General features: G+C 41.7%; 1 protein-coding gene across 1 annotated transcript in view; it reads left to right on the top strand.

The window, feature by feature from the left end:
• Positions 1–16,571, top strand: part of TESK2 (testis associated actin remodelling kinase 2) — a 78,696-nt gene that overhangs the window by 37,735 nt on the left and 24,390 nt on the right. The gene's annotated exons all lie outside the window — the stretch shown is intronic.

Raw genomic sequence — 16,571 nt, 5'->3', positions numbered from 1 at the left:
GATCTTAAATCCTGCATTGGTCAATACGCGGTGGAGAAAATATTTCATTCTTTGATCCTGAGCCATTTAGAGCTTTGTATATTAGTACTAGCACCTTGAATTGGGTCAATGCACAGATTTCTAACCTGGAGTTATATATTCACCTTTCATTGTCCTGGTCAACATATTGGTAGAAAACATTTTACGCTAGTTGTAGCCTCTTTACTATCTTCAACAGAAGACCTATGTAGAGAACACTGTGGTTAACCATCCAATTAATATTAATTGCAAGTGTTTTCATAATCTAGCCTCTTGATTTTTAATATCATCGCTTTAATTGGAACCAAGTAATAGAACATAGGACCATTTATGCCCTATGCTTCTATAGCATAACACTGCTGGTGTTCTTTATTTAGAACTTTATTATTGTAGTTTCACAGGATATCCTTGCCACAGTAGAATATAAGTGAAAATATATATTAAAAGAACTAATGATGTAATAGTGGTAACAGATAGCAATTTGGAGGATTTAGCAGAATTAATCTGGCTCAGCATGCAGCCTGGGACCTGGGTGGGCCTGCATTTGCCGAGGAGTCAAGGGAGCAACAGACAGAGTAATGTCTGAACTCAACCAAGACTGAATTGAGACTGCCCAATGGTTCCTGTGATAAGTGGAGTTGAGGTGTGTAGCAGCAGATTTTGTGTCGTTGTTTTGTATAGGCTTCAGCACTGTTCTTGGCCATTCTCTGGATCTTTCCTTCTTATTTGCAGTTCTTTACAGTCATTACATTCTAAAGTGCTTAGAATAGTGGTTCCCAGCTTTTCCTATGCCCCACACCTCTAGGAAATGTTTGATAAATGTTTGCACGTCCTATAAAAGTAATATCACATTTGAAGACAAAGAAGTCTAATTTCTAATCTTTGAACCAGATATTGAACCACATACAATACTGTGGATGAACAAGTTGAACTTTTTTTAAAAAATAAGTTTTAAACTCAGTGCATAAAATGACATTTTAAATAGAGCAGTTAGATTCTAATTTATTCAGAAAAAATGAGTGATGACTCATGACTTGTCACTCAAGGGCACAAGCCACTTTTGGTTGCATCCCATGAAATGCTATCTCACACCCCCTGAGGGTGCAGGCACCCCAGTTTGGGAGCCCCTGACATAGAGATAAACTGAAACATGACTTCCTCTGTTTCACAATTCTGCAGCTCTATTTTCTGTCAGTTGACTTAGCAGTCCACAGTGAAAGGAGGGTAGGACACAATGCAGCCATGTATTCTACATGCATCAGGAAACTGCTGTTGCCAATTGTTGGCTTGCTCAGAGAAGGCCATTGAGTTAATGAACTTTTGTACAATATTATGTTTATATAGATATAAAATAGAGGGATGCGGTGGCTTAGTGGTTAAGATGCCAGTTCTAACAATTGGAAGATCGGAAGTTTGGCAGTTCAAGGTCCGAGTTCTCCACGATGGGGTGAAGTCACTAGTCCCAGCTTCTGCCAACCTAGCAGTTCGAAAGCATGCAAATGCAAGTAGACAAATAGGTACCACTTCGGTGGCAAGGTAACAGCATTCAGTGTAGTCATGCTGGCCACATGACCGCCAGAGCAGTCCTTGGACAACGCTTGCTCTTTGGCTTAGTGACGGAGATTAGCACCGCCCCCTACAGTCAGTTACAAGTAGACATTCATGTCAAGGGACTACCTTTATCTTTTTAGCTATAAAATACACCACTCTATTTTTTCTACAATGAAAGTGCCTTCAGACACATTTTCATTTCTATCTGACCCATTCTGTTCAGTTTTTTAATTATCTATACTAGATTTATCTTCTGTCACCAGCTATATAAACCTGTGTGTCTGTGTTTGTGTGAATCCCACCATTCTTATGGCACTTAAGACGGGAGTACCAAGCATTCTTGTACAACTGTCTATTCAGGCACTGACCTGGCCCAAACTTGCTTAATTCAGCAAGGTGCAGTGCCATGTGTTGTAAGGCCTTGAAAATTATACTTAGTTGTCAGGAGTTGCAAGCCTCTGAACTCTGTTTACATGACTTTCAGTGTGACTCAGTGTAGCACCTCAGGAAAAGGAGATGCATGTAAAATTTGTGCAAAGCTACATAACATAAAAACATACAAGAGCTGATAAGAGCAAGCAGAGGTCAGCATGGAAGCTACAGTTATGAATGTGATTACTGCTTTATTTTCCAGTGGCAGTGTATAACTACATTTTCCAATAATGTTTCTTTTCACCCTTTGTGACACCTTATGATGGTTGAGTACAGTAGTTTTTAATATATTTTCTGTGCATGTATAACTAATTTTTGAAGTTGAGTCCATTTCTGACATTGTACTTGTGACACTGTTCACATTTTGTATGAAATGAGATTTCAAGTAGGAGGATGTCATATAGAATGCTATCGCATGGGTGACATTGGTATCCATCAATATTGTTTGTGACATTATTTTTTAAACAAAATGGCACTTCTGTCAGTGACTGTATGTTGCCCTGTTGTGTACTTCCAGAATGAAAATAGGGGGCTTGTGATAGGATGGCATTTAACAAAAACATTTTTGAAAAAGTAGAAAAGCTTTTACAATAGAGGTGAACTTAGAGAAATGAGAGAGAGATATACTGGTTAATAGATATATCACAAGTAAACTAAAAATAGTGCCTCCAAATAGCATTACTGTGCTTAGTGATTATTGCAAACTTCAGAAATATCACAGCTGCCACATCTTATTTCTGTATGCATAGGATTCTTTTTAGGGATTTGAAATCTTGTGAAATGTCGACCAATTTTCTGTCACTCTGCAAGATAAAGTTCTGAATGTAGCAGCTAATGTTCTCTAGAGGATGTTGAGGCAGGAACATGGGTGGGTTGGCTGCCTGAAATAGAAAAACTTAAATCCAAATGCTGCTTAATGCTGGAAATTAGTTGGTGACCAAAAACAGTTTCCTATCCCTGCAGTAGGAGATTTGGGATGGGGAGTATCTTGAAAAGTTAAACTATAGCGTGTATAGCTTTGCTTTGTTACTGGTAAGGAAGACATACTGCTTTTGATAGAAGAGGGACTGGTGAAACTAAGGAGGTTTTTCTCTTTTCGTCTCAGCTAGAGTTTATCTTCTTGTTCTTTAAAGCAAAGAGATCAGTTTATTTTCAAGACATTTTTTCCATTTTTTACTTCATGAAGCATCTTCTTGCAGTAGTTCTTCTAAAGGATGAGGTCACAAAGTTCTCCCTGTGGCAGTGGGTGGTGAGAGCTCTGGTTAAGGAGAAACTACTGTACTTACCTTTTTCTGGGGGGAAATGCAATAGACGTAACAAAGCAGGTGATGTTCCTTGCAAGTAAAGGAGTGACTACATTTCTCCAGCAGCTGTTCCAGTGAAGGCAGAGATATGAGTGAAGTTTTATTCCAGCATTAGTTTTCCCTTCTGAATAAGATGACCCATTGTATGAGGGTTGTATGTTGCAAAAGTCAGTAAATGAAACCACACTTTATTTTTGTGTGAATGCACACTTTTTGATGTAAAGTAGTCAATTTGGCATGGAATCAGTTTTGGCCTAGAAGCCATCCTTAATTCATTCAGATATTCAGTAGTGAAGTCTCTTGAGATCTTAATGCATATTTCATGCAGTTATTTTTAGCAACTACCAAGGCCTTTTGAGAAACTTGAACCGAGTTTGGTACTCAGTTGCACAAATAGCTATTTTGGTTCCTTATATGTAAAGTTTTTTTAATCCTGTGTGTTTTATGTACATCAATTTATTGTGGCAGTTCAGAACCTTGTTTTTATTTGTAAATGTTCACTTTTTTAAAAAGCTGAATTAAATTCACTCTAATTAATTAAATTTTACAAAAACACTGCTGAAATCCTTCTCAGTCCCTCATAATTAACTACCTGAAATGCTAAAATGAAATCTCAAGGTCTCTGGGACAAACCTCCAGAGTTGTTGGATACTGTAACTCTCCTCTCCACGGACAGAAGGATGTCTCCCTATTGAGGTATTCATTGAATGATGTCAAATCTTGCTGTCACTTGGGCTGTGCTGTCCACAATGGTAGTCAGGCAGTTTGAGAGCATGTTGGATGACTGGAACGCTGAAGAATCTTCATTTGCCCAACATACACTCCTCAAACAAGAGCTGAAAATTATGCCGGCCTGGGAGTTAGTATGGTAAATGGAAGCAATGAGGAAAAAAGAATCAAACAGTGGGGAAAGAGAATAAAATATTATCCGTGTCCCTTTCTGTCCAAACCAGAATGAGCCAACTGGATGTAGGAGGTTGTAGTTTCTCCACCATGGATACTACCATCACTGGTGCCATAGAATTGCTCTGTTCATCTGATAAAACAACCATCCAAAGTAGTTTCTGAAACTGTAAAATGTAACTTGTCTTCATCATAATTGCATGGTAATTACAGCAATAAACAAAATACCTGTTTCAAAGAATATCATTTGAGCAAAGACAGTTATGTGCAAACTCATCTCCTGTTGTAATCACACCATGCACACAAACACAGGGTAAAGCCTAGAGTAAAAAAAACCCTCATTCTTATTGGCTTTATGCAAGTTGATAATAAGCAGTAATCACATACAGTTGGCACTCCACATGTGCAACTTTGACAGTTGCAGGTTTGATTATTCACAGATTTGATATGTTCTCTCTAGGAATCTCAAGTCCTCCAATATGACTGGTCAATGTCCACTGGAAGGCACACTGAAGAAACCAGAGATTCCTAGGGCAAACACTTCTCTAGGCATTTGTCAATTCTCCAATGCAATTCTATAGTCATCTTCCAGTGGATGTTGACCATGGAGTTGTACTGGAGAACCTAGAAATTCCTAGAGAGGTGTTCTCTCAGGTTTTTTAAAAGTGTTTTTTATTTGTAGTTTTTTTCATTTTCATGGGGGTCCTGTGCCTCTAATCACCACAAATGTGGAGGTCTCACTGTATAACATTTTCAGAAGAAACCCAGAGCTGATGTGCTTCCTTCTTGTTCTTCCTTTTGGTTTAGCAACATGCTATAGATTGTCTGTTGTGCAGATTTCACAAATGGTGATTTAAGATTAAGGGGAAACTAGTTTTTGTCAAATATTCTGAGTGCTTCACCATTGTTAAAACCAGAAGCATTTTACTGTAAGGGTAAAAGGGAGGAGGTAGAGGAACAAGTGCAAGGTTTGTGTTCGGTTTAACATTGGGTATACCCTAACGTGTCTAGAAAGAAAGAAAGGGTGTGGAAGGTATTTGGCTCTTACCATGAACCACCTGAAAGACAAAACATTTCTAGTTTTTTTGTTTTGTTTTGTTTTGTTTTCTAAAAGTGAAAATTGATTGTTACATATATATAGTCCTTGTTTTGAAAGATGTTTGCTTTTTTTATGTTAGTTTATTTGTTGACATAAAGACCAGTGGGAGAATCATAGACACTACTTTGGATAAACCCATGGACTTCTGCTAGCTTAATGCAAATGTTAATATCCTTTTTGGAACAATGCATTCCCATTCTATATTGTATTTTGAAACTTTTCTCTTGCTTCAAAAAGCAACAAGTCTTTATGGGAAAGAACTAGCTGGATAGGTTTTGAGGCTGATTTGCCTTCTAGATGTTCACAGACTCTCTGTTTAATGATCTGCTCTATAATCTTTCCTGGTATTGATGTCAGACTAACTGGACAATAATTGTTGGGATCCTCTTTTTTTCCCTTTTTGAAGATGGGGACAACATTTGCCCTCCTCCAGTCTGCTGGGCGTTCTCCTCAGTGGCTCCGATAATACATTTGTCAGTTCTTTTAATACCCTTGGATCTAGTTCATCTGGTCCTGGAGACAAAACAGCTTCATTTATATATACCACTTTATACTGAACTAACAGTGTCTAAGTGGTTTACACCTGTAAGCTAATTGCCCCCAACAATCTTTGTACTCATTTTAGCGACCTTGGAAGGATGCAAGCCTGAGTGGAGCTTGAGCCTTTTTGCTGGTATTGAACTCGCAATCTTATGGTTTTGAGTGAGTGGCTGCAGTACAGGCATTTAACCACTGCGCCACCAGGGCTCAGTATATTTGTATATTCATTTAGATTAACCAGGTATTCCTGTGCTATCTCTTTACTTATTCTGCCCTGAAATTTCCCTATTCTCTCCTCTCCTCCATTATCTTCAGGTTGAGCACCCTTTGCCTATTCTGAGAAGACTGAAGCAAAGAAAGTGTTGAGTAATTCTGCCTTTTCTCTGTCCCCTGTTAGCATTTTGCCATCTTCTCCACGGAGTGGCTCTACCGTTTCTCTTTCTTTCTTTTGCTGTGGACATACCCAAAAATCCCTTTTTGGTGTTCTTAACCTCTCTAGCAAGCCTGAGTTCATTCTGCACTTTAGCTTTTCTGACTTTACACCTACACATGCTCGCTATTTGTTTGAATTCCTCTTTGGTGATTTCCCTATTTTTCCATTCCTTATACATGTTCCGTTTAAAATTTAGCTCATTTGAAAGTTCCTTAATCATCCATCCTGGTTTCTTGAGACATCTCCCATTTTAATTCCTCATTGGAACTATTTGAAACTATGCCTTCAGTATCTCCCTTTTGAGAAACTCCCATCCATCTTGAACACCCTTCTCTTTTAGTATTCCTGACCATGGGGTTACCCCCAGTACTTCTCTAAGTTTACTAAAATCAGCTTTCCTAAAGTCTAGAATGCATATCTGACTATGCCTGATGTCTCCTTTCCATTGTATAACAAACTCCAGGAGAACATGGTCACTTCCACCTAATGATCCCACCACTTGCACTCCATTAACTAGGTCATCCCTGTTGGTTAGGATCAGATCCAAAACAGCTGATCCCCTTGTTGCCTCTTCCACCTTTTGGACAATGAAATTGCCTCTAAGGCAAGTGAGGAATTTGCTAGACTTTGAGGATTTGGCTGAGTTTGACTTCCAGCAAATATCAGGATAGTTGAAGTCACCCATCACTACTACATCTCTCCTTTCCGAGTGTGTGGTCATCTGTTCTAGAAAGACATCATCCAATTCCTCCATCTGATTTGGGGGTCTGTAGTAGACTCCAACAATAACATCCCTGTTGTTTCCCTCCCCTTTAATTTTTATCCAGATGCTCTCAACCTGGCTTCCAGAATCAATGTCCTGGATCTCTTCACTGATGTAAATGTCCCTTACATATAATGCTATTCCTCCTCCTTTCCTGTTTTGCCTATTTCTCTTGAAAAGGTTATAGCCCTGTATTCATACATTCCAATATGAGACTCATCCCACCTGGTTTCAGTAATGCCTATAATATCATATTTGCTTTGTTGTGCTAGGTGTTCAAGTTCATCTTGCTTATTTCCCATGCTCTGTGCATTAGTGTAGAGACATCTTAGACCATGGGTCCCCCCTACTTGCTGCCTGTGCATGTTTTTTTTTCTTCCCACTTTTGGGTCCTTGCACTGTTTGTCTTGTTCCCTCTATGACAGTTTGACTATTTTCTCCAGCTCTTTTGCCTTTCAGACTAGTGTCTCCCTCCCCCACATCTCAGTTTAAAGCCCTCCTGATCAAATTTTTGAAACTATTGGCAAAAACCTTTTTGCCAACTGGCATGAGATGCAACCTATTCCTTGCCAGAAGTCCCTCCTCATGGAACCTCAGACCATGATCCAAAAATCCAAATTGTTCTTGGCGGCACCATTTGCGGAGCCAGTTATTCACCTCTGCTATTTTCCTCTCCTTTCCTGGACCATGCCCTTAGACTGGGAGAAAAGACGAGATGACAACCTGTGCATCCATCTCTTTCAACTTGCTATATCAGGTGTTCCCACCAAATTGGTTTTTAATAGTGATGGGATGGAGAGAAAGTCCTCTGCCAAGAACCTTAAGACAGTCAGGCTCATATAGAAAGATAGTCTTTCAGACAGTCTGGACCTAAGCTGTGTTGGGGGTTTGTAGGTCATAATCAACGCTTTAAATTGTGCCCAGAAAAAAACTGGTAACTAGTAAAGCTATTTTGACACATGCGTTATACTTTCCCTATAATCAGCCCCAGTTAGCAATCTGGCCACAGCGTGTGTCACCATAGCCACAACTGATCGTATGTTTCCATAACCCAGACAAAATGCAACTGTTGCACAAGTTTTAACTGTGCAGTTACACTTCAGGCCACTCCAACACCTGGACAACCATGCTCAGGCCTGAGTCCAGGAATACATCCAAGCTGGAATACAACCATAGCCACAACTGACTCTGTGTTTCCATAACCCAGACGAAATGCAGCTGTTGCACAAGTTTTAACACTGCAGTTACACTTCAGGCCACTCCAACACCTGGACAGCCGTGCTCAGGCCTGAGTCCAGGAATACATCCAAGCTGTGAACCTGAGATTTCAAAGGGAACGTAATCCCATCCAGCAGAAGCTGAACACCAGGTTTTGCAAAACAGTTGGAGACTTTCTTTTTGTGGCATGTCCATTTACTTTCATTCCTTTAAAAATTATGCTTGGATTAGATCCTGATTTAGCCACATGGAGCAGATTTTCCTGCCCATTCTCTCTGCAGTAGATCCCTCTTCTAGCTGTCCCAAAAATACTACACGGGATTGGAACTAATTCTCATGACTGAGGTAGACTGTGGTGTGGGCAGTTGGGGAGAGGTTCCCTGGAAACTGCATATGCTGTAAAAAGAGCCTTTTCCATCTATCAGTAGTAGATGGAACCTGATGGAACCTGGGAGATTCCAAGAAGCCTTAGAGGGGCTCACGGTTGGAAATGATGGCGACTCTGTTGATGCCCTTACCGGTATCTGGAATACCGGTCTTTCGGGGGCTATACACAGAATCGCTCCCAAGCGCCCTCTCAGGCCCGCTTCCAAACGTAAGCCCTGGTATACGGAAGATCTCCGGGCCAGGAAGCGGGTCCTGCGACGGCTAGAGTACCGTTGGCGGAAACACCTTTGCTTCGACGACAAGACTCTCCTAGACCGACTATTAAAGGACTACGGAGAGGCAATACGAGCAACAAAGAATTCGTTCTATGGTGCTCGTATTGCGTCCGCGGAGTCGCGTCCGGCAGAGTTGTTCAGGGTGGTCAGGGAGCTAACTCAGCTCCCTCCCACCCTGAACCAGATCCTTGAACCTTCTAAGGCCTGCTGTGACTTGTTTAACGACTTTTTCGTGGATAAAACTTCTCGTATAAGCGAAGGTCTGAACGCCGACGTTTTGGCAGAACCTAGGGTAGAAGTGTCCAGAGCCTCCGTGGACTATGTTAAACTGGATCAGTTCGAGTTGGTGAGTACCGAGGATGTGGACAAGATCCTCGGAAGTGTTCGGAAGACGACCTGCTCCCTCGATCCCTGTCCCTCATGGTTAGCGGCCCAGGGGGGACCGGCGGTAACGTCTTTGCTACGCCGGATAATTAATACATCTCTCAGGGATGGGCGATTTCCATCGGATCTTAAATTGGCCATAGTAAGACCGATTCTAAAAAAGCCCTCCCTCGACCCCCTGGTTCATAATAATTATCGGCCTGTTTCGCTGCTACCATTTTTGGGAAAGGTGATCGAGAGGGCGGTTGCGATCCAGCTTCAGGCGGTCTTGGATGAAACGGATTATCTGGACCCATTTCAAACTGGCTTCCGGGCGGGTCACGGGGTTGAGACGGCCATGGTCGCCTTGGTCGATGATCTCCGTCTGAGCATTGACGGGGGAAGCGTGTCCCTGTTGGTGCTCTTGGACATCTCAGCGGCTTTCGATACCATAGACCATGGTATCCTTCTGGGGCGCCTGGCTGAGGTGGGAATCGGGGGCACTGCGCTCCAGTGGTTCCGCTCCTACCTCTCTGGGAGGTCCCAGATGGTGCAGCTGGGAGACGTGTGCTCCAGCGAGCGGGCCCTTAAAACCGGGGTCCCTCAAGGAGCCATTCTGTCTCCCATGCTATTTAACATTTACATGAAACCGCTGGGAGAGATCATCCGGAGACATGGGGCGCGGGGTTATCAGTACGCTGATGACACCCAAATTATTTTCTCTATGTCTCCGACTGATGCAGTGACCAGGGATGGCGTCTCTCCTCTCGTGGCCTGTCTAGAGTCAGTAATGGGCTGGATGAGGGAAAACCGACTCAAACTTAATCCAGAGAAAACGGAGGTACTGGTGATAGGTTCCCCTGGTCCAGGAATGGTGGTGGTTCCACCTGTCCTGAACGGGGTCACGCTCCCCGTGAAGGACTCCGTGCGCAGTCTGGGGGTGCTTCTTGACTCGTCCCTTCACCTGACTGCTCAGGTGAATGCGACGGTCAGGAGTACCTGTTATCAGCTTCGGCTGATTCGCCAGCTGCGCCCATACCTGGCCCAGAGGGACCTTGAAACCATCGTACATGCTCTGGTAACTTCGAGATTGGATTTCTGCAATGTACTCTACATGGGGCAACCCTTATACCAAACTCGGAAGCTGCAAATGGTGCAGAACATGGCAGCGCGGCTGGTCACTGGTGTCCCCAGGACCAGCCATATAACACCTGTGCTTAAAGATCTCCATTGGCTGCCCATCCGCTTCCGAGCTCAATATAAGGCGTTGGTTATTACCTATAAAGCCCTAAATGGCTTGGGCCCAGGTTTCCTGAAGGACCGCCTCTCCCCGTACATTCCGCCTCGCACCCTCAGAATATCTGGGCAGCAACTCCTGAAGGTGCCTGGGGCCAGGTTGGCTGTTACTGCCAGAAGATCCTTTTCCACAGCTGCCCCAGCCCTTTGGAATACGCTGCCCATGGAGCTCCGCTCATCTACCACCCTGGCCCAATTCAGGAAGGGTCTTAAAACCTTCCTATTTAATAAGGCATTCCCCGACTAAATATCCTACGGGCCTCCCTCCTCTCTCGTGGCCGAGAGGTTGGGCTAAGGGGCTTTTTATTGTTTTTAAGGATTGTTATTATGTTTATGGTCTTGGCTGTTTTTAACTTTGTATGATGTTTGCACTTTGGTGCTCTTGTAAGCCGCCCTGATCGTTTGGAAGGGCGGGGTATAAATAAAAATTTTATTATTATTTATTTATTTATTAGATCCTGCATCCAACCTCAGTCACTGCATATTGATCATTAGCCTTACCTCATCTCATTGATTTGATTGTAATTGGTGAGCCTATTCTTTTGTAGTTCTACTATAATTTACCAAAAAGAAACACTCAGAAATTTGCTTGCAAAGCTCAACTGCCATCCACACTCTTGCCCCCAGTTCTTAAAATCAGTGTTCTCTGGTGTATGTTAGCATCAGCCACAAGGATCCCTTTGGGAATCAAAATACCTTTTTGGAATTGTTGGTCAGTCTTCTGTGCACCAGTCATTTTCAATAGAGTTGAGAGCGTTTTTGTCAAGTTATTACCAGTATGTATGCTATGATATGTTAATCTTACATAAGTTGTTCTCGCAAACATGAGTACAGTACTAATAAAGACAAATGTAAACTCTGTATAATCATTAACATCTACCTTTTGCATTGATCTGCCCTTTCCCCACAGCATGCATTGGGCAAATCTGGCATGTAATAAAAGTGATCTCATAGGAATTTTAAATGTACGCACAAATAGATATAAAATAGTGTGCACCCATACTACTTTGTGTATTCACAGAACCATAGAGTTGGAAGAGGCCACAACCCCTCTGCCACTTGAATAGCTGTCACTGTCAGGAAGTTCCTCCTGATGTTGAGGTGGAATATCTTTTCTTCTAGCTTGATTCCATTGTTCCAGGTCCTATTCTCTGGAGCAGCAGAAAACAAGCTTGTTCCATCCTCAGTATGACATCCTTTCAAATATTTAAAGAGGGCTATCATATCACCTCTTAATCTTCTTCTCCAGGCTAAACATACCCAGATCCCTAAGTCTCTCCTCCTAGGGCATGGTTTCCAGACCCTTCGCCATTTTGGTCGCTCTCCTCTGGACATGCTCCAGCTTCTCAACATTCTTTTTTAATTGTATTGCCCAGAACTGGACACAATATTACAGGTGAGGCCTGACCAAGGCAGAATAGAGTGGCACTATTACTTCCTTTGAGCTAGACAGTATTATTGATGCAGCCATGAATCCTATTGGCCGTTTTAGCTACCACATTACACTGTTGACTCATGTTCAATTTGTGGTCTACTTGGACTCCTAGATCCCTTTCACATGTATAAGTCTCATTAAGCCAGGTGTCCCCCATCCTATATCTATGCCTTTCTTTTCTTTTCTTTTCTTTTTTTGCCATAAGTGCAGTACTTTATATTTCTCTGTGTTGAAATTCATTTTGTCAGCTTTGGCCCAGTTTTCTAATCTATTAAGATCATTTTGAATTTTGATTTTGTCCTCTTGGGTCCAAGCTATTTTTCCTAATTTGGTGTCATCTGCAAATTTGATAAGCATGCCCCCTATTCTGTCATCTAAGTCATTGATAAAAATGTTGAATGGAATTGGGCCCAAGACAGAACCCTGTGGCACTCCACTGGTCACTTTTCTGCAGAATTTATTTATTGGCTTATTGTTTGCTTGTGTGCCCCCCCCCCCCAGTATAGATTATAGCCACTGGCCATTTTTCTGTGTGATTCCCTCCACATACAGATTGAGTATCCCTGAAATCCAAAATACTCCAAAATCTATAACAATAACAACAACATTTATTACTTACCCACCTCTGCCCATGGAGAGGCAGGGAACAACAACAATTAACAGACAAACAATATCAGTTAAAAGACTTCAGTTAAAATGCATACACAGAACAAATAAAACGTATACATACTAAAACAATCCACAATTAAATTTCATAACTTAAAATACATAATTTAAAAATCATCTGAATAATCCTGCCAGAGGATCTTGGTCTTTAATGCTCTTTTAAATTTGGACAGCATATTCAGCTGTCAGATCTCTTCTGGGAGGTCATTCCACAGTCTATGGGCAGCTGAAGAAAAAGTCTTCTGGCTGACAGTTGTCAACCTAGTCTTGCCAGACTGGAGTAAATGTGTGCTAGAGGATGTGAGTGTACAGGGCAGAGTATATGGGAGGAGGTGATCCTATATGTAACCTCGACCGAAAACTATGTAAGGTTTTAAAGGTAATAACCAACACTTTGTACCTTACCTGGGAACTAATTGGCAGCCAGTGGAGTGATTTTAATATTGATGTAATATGATCATGTCTGGATGTCCCAGTAATCTATCTGGCTGTTGAGGTTTGAACTAACTGAAGTTTCCAAACTTGGTACAGAAATAGCATGTACAGTGCATTGCAAAAGTTCATTCTTGAGATTACCAGTGAATGGACTACCATCTTTAGGTTCTTCAGCTCTAGATAGGATACAATAGGATACAGCTGGCATATCAGCCGAAACTGATAGTAGGCACTCCTGGCCATTTCACCTATCTGAGCTGCCATTTTGGAGTGATGGATCCAGAAGAACTCCCAAGCTGCAATCACAGTCTTTCAGAGAGAGAGCAATCCCATCCAGGACTGGTTTACACACCTCCAAACCCAGGTTAGGACCCTTGTCAGTAAGCACCTCTGTCTTACCTGGATTTAGCTTCAATTTTTTATTCCTCCTCCAGCCCATTACCTCCTCCAGACATTCATTCAAGCACTGTCTTTAGCTTAGATTGTGTTTGACTGCATGGAAAAATATATTTGGGTGTCAACAGCATACTGATAGCATGCCACCCCATGCCTCCAGTTTCATGTACATGTTAAATAGTATTGGTGATAGGAGGGTACCTTGTGTTATGCTATATAACACCTCTTTTTTGAGGAGCAACTATCCCCAAGCACCACTATCTGGAACCTACCCAAGAGATAGTATCAGAACAACTGAAACACAGTGCCTATGATTCGCAAATCCCCCAGACGTTCCAGAAAGATACTATGGTTGATGGTATTGAATGTCATTGAGATGTCCGAAAGCACCACCAGGGACACACTCCCCCATCAGTGCTCAGGCAATGATCATCCACTAAGGTGACCATAGCAGTCTCAACTCCGCATCCTGCTATGAAGTTGGTTTCACATGGGTCTAGATAATTCGTATTGTCCAAGACTGCCAGGAGCTGGAAGGCATCCAAAATAGCTGAGATAGTGAATCGCTGCTTTCTGATGGCTCTGTGTACACAAACTTTATTTCATGCACAACATTATTTTAAAATATGTGTAAAATTATATTTAAAATATTATGTATAAAAATACATTCTAGCTATGTGTATAAGGTGTATATGAAACATAAATGAATTTCGTGTTTAAACTTGGATCTCGTCTCCAAGATACATTACTATGTAAATATTCCAAAATCTGGAAAGTCCCAAATACTTCTGGTCCCAAGTATTTCAGATAAGGGAGACTCAGCCTGTATTGGATTGTGTGGCCCAGCCTAGGTGTGAATAGGTGGTATGCTGCCTGCAATGGGCAGCATCTACAAACATAGTTGCAAAAAGTACTGGTCTAGTACTAATGTTTGCTGATCTCTACATTTGTTTATACACAATCTGGTTCACAGAAGTTTCCCCACATAATGACATGCTTAGAAGGGATGCTGTGGAATTAGGTTACTTCTTTGTAAGCCTATCCTTTGTTTTTGCTTTCTTCTGTGATAGATCTGTTCCTCCATATAGCTGTGCAACTTGTTGCATACAGATACAGTCATGAATTCTTGGCTGGTTTTAGCCTTTCCTCCTTCTGCAAGTACTTCCCATTAAAAGGGTATTGTGCCTTAGTTTGCATAAATACTTGAAGTGTGATTGTGTTTTTGCAGCTTTTACAGCATGACCTTAGAAGAGGGCACCTGTACATGCTTTATTTCATTGTTAGACTGTTCAGAGGAGAGGTTAATAATAAGCTGCTAGAAACATTACGTTTGAACAAAAGATTCTGTAAAGGAGACTGAAGCAGATTAAGCCAGGAATACTGGAGATGTTCAATCTTCATTCTATCTTCTTCCTGTCCCAGACAGCTTTTCTGTTTCTGAGGGGAAATGTTTCAATGAAAATCTTTGCCAATACTCTGGAAGTAGATATACTGTATCTAGTTCGCAATATGAACAACCAGTAATGTAAATGGTTAACAATAAACTTGTAGTACTTCTTAAAGTAGATTCTGCTGTGAACTGTGGAGAAGCAAGCAACAAAATACTCAGCTGAACCAAAATTCTCCCTGTAATTGTTTGTTCCTATAGAGCTCTTCCGTAACAGGCTTCAGTTTTTAGTGGAACTTCAATAGCACAAGGCTTCTTTTTTAGCAGTGAGTGGTGTCTAGAAACAAAACCCGGTGGGGGGGGGGGGAATAGATTGCCATTCCAGAAACCCCAGCTCCTCTTTTAATCTGGATATGCCAACCTTGAAAAGTAGAACTGCCACCATCCCAGAACATGCATTTAGCCTGATTTGGAAACTGTATCATTGGCTGATTGGCCAGAGTTGGAATAATATCAAAAGCAACCTCCAGAATGGAATACTGGAAGACTGGAATAGGTACAAATGGAACAAGGACAGGGGGGAACTACATATGAACATCACTCTTTTTGAACTATAACAGAACAAAATAACAAAAGTATAGCTAAGGGGTGAAACAGAATGTCCCAAAAGGACAGATTTGGGTTGAGCCAGCACCATTTGCACAAGGGCCACAGCAACCACACATGCGTGGCCCCAATCCGGCTGCCTCTGCAGTCCCAAATGGACTGCAGCAAGGAGCAGAAAAGATCCGCTCCTTCCTGGACTGGGTGTGGGCTGCAGCTTTGGGGCATGCATCATCTAAATGCCATGCCCCCAAGCTGCGCAGAAGCTGGCTTAAAATGCCTGTCTTTTTCAGGTCCTAGTTAACTTTTTATACTATACAAGATTGAGGCCTACAAGAACCAAAGCATAAGTGGAGTATAAAACTATCAACAGTGAAGCAAGCATGAAGCTGTGAGGAAGCACCAAAGTATTGTTTGGTCTATGGTGTTTTTTGTTTGTTTGTTTGTTTGTTTTTGTTTTTTGCAGACCTGTTAGAAAAAGATCCCAACTTGTGAACCTGATTATGGCCTTGACCAAATCAAAACAACACTTTGCAGGTGCGAGTGATAATGTGGCCTCAGTCTGTCTGCAAAATAAAATCTCTCAGGAGCTCACAGATAACTAGTGTCTCCCCCACCCATGTTGTTGTGTACCTTCAAATTGTTATCAACTTATGATGAACCTATCACAGGGTTTTCTTGACATGATTTCTTCAGAGTGGGTTTGATTTTGCTTTCCTCAGGTTAAGAGAGTGTAACTTGTCCAAGGTGGGTTTCCATAGTCAAGCAAGGATTTGAACCCTGATCTCCAGAGTTATAGCCCAACACTCAAATGGCTCTTGTTTTTCACGCATTCACGCACTCCAATCCCCCCTTCAGAAAGGTCCTTCGTGCTTTCTGCTAGGTTTAGGTTTAGATGTAGTCTTTTTCCAAAACTGAAAGTGATCAGCACAGCAAGATTTATCATGTACACTGCACTGAGAAAAGATTTTGCATGAATTTGAAGCAGATACATAGCCCATATGCAAGAATGTATAGATCAAAAAACTAGTTACTGGTTAATAATGGGTCTTTATCACCATTGAAAA

The sequence above is a fragment of the Sceloporus occidentalis genome, unplaced genomic scaffold (genome assembly GCF_023333645.1).
Source record: "Sceloporus occidentalis isolate IW3139 unplaced genomic scaffold, rSceOcc1.0.p SCAF_3, whole genome shotgun sequence".
Classification (NCBI taxonomy): domain Eukaryota; kingdom Metazoa; phylum Chordata; class Lepidosauria; order Squamata; family Phrynosomatidae; genus Sceloporus; species Sceloporus occidentalis.
Note: the sequence above shows the minus strand (reverse complement) of the source record. Positions and strands in the feature narration are given on the sequence as shown.